General features: G+C 53.0%; 1 long non-coding RNA gene across 1 annotated transcript; it reads right to left on the bottom strand.

Moving 5' to 3' along the window:
• Window positions 1–1,955: 1,955 nt before the first annotated feature.
• Window positions 1,956–4,435, bottom strand: LOC138098331 (uncharacterized). The gene is made up of 3 exons (XR_011146590.1): window positions 4,351–4,435; window positions 3,887–3,969; window positions 1,956–3,175 (listed from the first exon to the last, which is right to left on the bottom strand). It is a non-coding gene; the product is annotated as an uncharacterized lncRNA (long non-coding RNA).
• Between the last annotated feature and the right edge of the window lie 387 nt (window positions 4,436–4,822).

The following is a 4,822-nucleotide window of genomic DNA, read 5'->3' as shown; positions in this document are numbered from 1 at the left end:
TTTTCTAATGCACTGGTTTTTATCTCCTCAGCAAAAAAAGTCCAAGCCAGGTTTCAGAGTGAGTCTGGGGGATGAAAAATCGCCAAAAATTATATTAAAAGCATAACTGGTGATGAGGACAGTGTCCAGCAGCCTCAGCACATCCTTCCCATCACATTTTCCTGCTGCCATCTCCTCTCCTGCAGCCACAAGAGGAGCTGCAGAGCTCTCGCCTTCCATCCAACATCCCTGTCGAGCTGGGAAAGTTCCGTGGGACCTGGAAAATGTCAGGATCAAATGGTAATTCTTAGCAAGCACTAATGCAGGGCAGTGTTTATCATGCTCAGGCATGCAAACAACACCCCAATCCAGAGTTTCAGTAGTGGATTGGGACAATCTGCCCAGCTCTGAGTATCACCAACCACCTCGGGGCAGGTGGGGGAGGGTGAAATCTGGCCCCAGTTCTCCTGTAACACCAGCAAGACAGGGAGACAATCCCCAAACACATCTGGGCACATCTGGGCCGTGGAACAGGAGCTGGGGGTTTTGAAGGCTGGCTGGTGCTCCCTGTGTCTGTTCACAGCACAGAGGCCTCGCGTGGTGCCAATTCCCTCTTGATCCCGGGAAAGACCTCGTGGAGCGTCACCCTGGGGGTTCGGGAGCCATCCCTGTTCCACCACCAACTTCTCAGTGGTGCCCCATGGATCCCAGCCTCCAGAGGCAGGCGGAGCACATCCAGCCCATCCATGCACAACATTCCAGCAGGTCCAACTCGGCTGCTTTAACCTTGTGTGGCAGCGGCCGCTGACAGCGGAGCGGGGAAGCAGCAGAATGCAAAGCACGGCATTAAAATAACTTTGCATTAAAAGACCTGCATGAAAGGCAGCAAAAAAGCCTCCAGGGAACGGCCTGGGGACTGATCTGGGGGAAGTTAGGAAGGGCCCAACAAGAACCATGTCAGTGATGGGGTTTGGCCACCTCTGTGCCTTTGATCCATCGAGGGTCCCCAGCGCTGGCTGGGATGGCCCGAGGCTGTGAGCGGAGCAGGGGGGGTGTGGGAAGCATGGCAAGAATTCAGAGATCTTGGAATATCCTGAGTGGGAAAGGGACCCACAGGATATTCCCCACAGGCCCTGCACAGCCACCCCAACAACCCCACCCTGGGCATCCCTGGCAGCGCTGTCCCAACGCTCCTGCAGCTCTGGCAGCCTCGGGGCCGTGCCCATTCCCTGGGGAGCCTGGGCAGTGCTCAGCATCCTCTGGGGGAAGAGCCTTTCCCTGAGCTCCAGCCGTTCCCTGGGTGCTGTCCCTGTCCCAGGGAGCAGAGGCCGGAGCTGCCCTCAGGAGGAGCTGCAGCCCCGCTGAGCTCTGCCCTCATCCCCTCTGCCCCAGCTGAACAAACCAAGGGCCCTCAGCTGTTCCTCGTGTGGCCCCTCCAGGCCCTTCCCCATCCCCGTGTCCCTCCTTTGGACGCTTTTTTAGCAGCTTTAGGTCTTTCCCACACTGTGGTGCCCAAAGTGCCCCCAGTGCTGGAGGTGAGGCTGCCCCAGCCCAGAGCAGAGCAGGACAATCCCCCCCTGGCCCGGCCAGGCCTGATGTCCCCAGGACACGGTGGCCCTTTGGGCTGCCAGGGCACTGCTGACTCATGGCCACCTTGTCCTCATCAGAACTGCCCGGTCCCTTCCCGTGGCTCTGCTCTCCAGCCCCTCACTCCCCAGTCTGTCCCTATGTCCAGGTTTGCTCCAGGGGGATTTGACAAGGCCCTGTGTGTTCGCCAGACGCTGCTCCAGCCTCCAGGGCATCGCTTGCAGCAGTGATGCAGCTGGAGAGGCCCTGGTTCCATCCCTGCTCCTGACACCCAGCTCCAGCCTTCCCAGTAGCCGCTCCCCCTGGCTCCCCCCAGACAAAGGGAGCTATCCCCACCTGAACCCAAAATGCCATCAACGCTCTTTTCTTTTATGTTTTTAACCCTCAAAGCTTCTCTCTCTCCTCCCCGTGGCTGTTCCCAGGCCCTGCCTCTCGCTGCCCATATTGCTCCCAGACCTGCTGTACAAGAGCTTTATCGAGTGGCACAAGCTGAGGGGCTTTGGCAGCTCTCCACACAGCCGGGAGGAACAGGAGACAAGGAGGGAAAAGAGCCCAGGCTCTCCCCACTGATCCGCTTCCCTGGGTTGTTTCCAAAGAGGATCCGGTGGGAGATGTGGAAAGGGACTGGCACTTTTTGGCTGGGGCTGCTCTGGAAAGCGAGGCAGCGCCAGAGCTGGAACACTCGAATTCCTCTCATGTCCTGGGCAGAGGGGCCGGCAGAATTGGGGAATTCTGGGAGGCAGCTGCCTTCACTCTTGCAGGGAAAAGCAGCTGTGTCTACCTGGGCCAAGTGAAACAGTCTCCCTGTTTTCTGCCCTCTCCAAGAGCACCTCAGGACGGTAGTGACCTCCTGGCAGATCAGCCTCCTGCCCAGATGTCCCTGGTTTGCTGGTAGGAAAACCACAGCCCCAAATATCCCCCAAAAACTTCAACCTGGCTTCGCTGCACCCTGCCATCTCCAAGGATATCCTTGACATCTCCGTGACCTCTCAGCCCCAAAACTGCGGCGAGATCCTGCAGCGTGGGACAAGGGCTGTGCCTCGCTCCTATTATTGGGAGAGGCAGCTGCTCCTTCCTCCATTCCTTTATTCAATTGTTTTGTTTTCTATTCAGGAGCCAGCCCACGCTTGGAAGCGTTTGTGTTGCAAACAGGTGACAAAGGGGAGCAGTGCTCTGCAGAGGGGAAACTGAGGCACGAGGGAGGCGTTTCCTTAAGGCCACGAAGGGGAAGCTCTGCAGCAGGAGCAGGGAAAACCTCCCAGTCCCAGCTCCGTGTTTTTCCAGCAGGACTCTGCACAGCTTTCACTTGTCATGTGTATTTTTAAATGACAAGGAAAAGATTTTCTAAACCAGGGAAATGTGATTATTTTCCTCTCTCTCTCTCTTCCAGGTGCTTGGCTTAGCGTTGTAATACCACAAGAATGAAATCCATCTGAGTTGCTGTTGTCCTGCTGCTTAAAATCCCATTTTCTGTCAATATTGCTTCATTTTGATCAAGCTGCTTACATGTTTTATATTATTCTCTTTTTTTTTTCCCCTCCATTTTGCTGCAGCATTTCAGAACATTTTGTTTCTTGCACTTCCCGGTAAATACTTCTCAGTAAATAGCCTGGAAGTAAGAGAGGCAAAGGCATGAGAAAGTCTGGGCTTTCACTGCTGTGGTGTTTCACATCTATTGCACTTGTCAATGTGGAATACAAAAAAAAAAAGGGAGGAAAAAACCAGGAATACAGGGATATACCTGGTTTATCCCCACTGACGTTCCGAAGGAAGGGAGAGGTTGAGCATCTGCTCTTTCCAGCTTCTGGAATTGCTCTTTGCCATTAGATACCGCCCAGGGCAGGTGTGTGACCCCAAATTCCATGGGGAGACGTGGCTGTGGCCCCACCCACACCCCGGTCTAGGAGCAGGGGGTGCAAAGGGACCCCACGTGGGGTTTCCAGCCGCAAACACAACCCGGTCCCACGGCCGGGGCAGAGCCGCCCAACACCAGCTTAATATTCCTCCCCAAAGGCTGTTCCCCCCCAGCTCCATGATTTTCCCAGCTCTTTAATTGGAATGATTCATTTCCTTCCACAACGCAGAGCAGATTTAAATGAGATATCCGAGAGGAGCAGCTAATAATCAGTGTGCACTCGATTTGCTCTCCTGAATCAGGTGGAGGGGAGCTGATCTTGCAGGACACCGTTCAGGCTGCAGCAAGCCAAAATTATGTCGGAAAGCTGATTTTTTTTTTCCATGCCTGGTCCTCTAAATCAAATTTGACTACCAATGTAGTCGAAACCACAGAGGTAATCAGTTAATAAAACTTCGCACTTACCTGCTACTTCCACTCAAGGATTTAAAGCCCTTTGCAAAGGTCAGTATTGCAATGATGAGAATTTTCCAGCTGAAATGTTTTCACTGGGAAGAAGAAAGAAGTAGGGGAAAAAAAAAAGGAAGAGAAAAATATTCATGATTCCTGGAAGTTAAAAATTCTGCTGTTTTGGATGCAGGCAAGGAATAATATTTTTTGTGAAAGGAAAAGAAGAAATTGCCATGCAAATGTTAATGGTGTTTTGAAGCTTCACAGGAAAGTCTGACTTGTGTAGCAGCCTTAATATACATTAGTACCCCTCGTCTGCAAGCAAACAACATTTTACAGAATAAACTGAAACACAACAGGGAGAGCCTTGGAATTATTTAGAAATCTAATTCCCGCTGAAATCAGGCACCGAGCAATTTATTCCACACACATTTAAATCAGTGCTGCTGCCAGAAAAAATACACCCAAAAATGCACCACCTGTAACCTGCCAGGCACGGGGACACCACTGCGGCTGAGGCCACGGCCAGAATCCCTGCCAGGGCTGGAGGGGATGCACTGGTGGAAAATGCACTCCGGGAGTGCCACTGTCCCTTGGAGTGGGCAAATGCAGGGATAGGACAGCTCCAAGCAGCCAGCCCCGCTTTTGCCAGGGCCACGAGCAGGCAGGGATGGGCAAACCAGCACATGTGGACAAACCCAAATAAGCTTGATTTCCTCAGGGATGCGGGCTAAAAATAATAATAAAAGCTCTTTATTTGCAGGGTGACTCCCCCGCGCTGAGAGCAGAGCCTGAGTGCGGTGCTTGCGTTTCAATCAATGAAGCTCAGCTCAGCGCTGCTCCTAAGCCAGGTTTAACCACCTGGCACCAGTTTAGCTTGTTAGTACAAGTGGATTTTGGAAAGTTATCCTTTTTTTAGCCAAACTAGGGCTGGTAGCCATGGTGTAGCCG

This window comes from Aphelocoma coerulescens, chromosome 24, assembly GCF_041296385.1.
Source record: "Aphelocoma coerulescens isolate FSJ_1873_10779 chromosome 24, UR_Acoe_1.0, whole genome shotgun sequence".
Lineage (NCBI taxonomy): Eukaryota > Metazoa > Chordata > Aves > Passeriformes > Corvidae > Aphelocoma > Aphelocoma coerulescens.
This window is presented reverse-complemented; position numbering and strand designations above follow the sequence as displayed.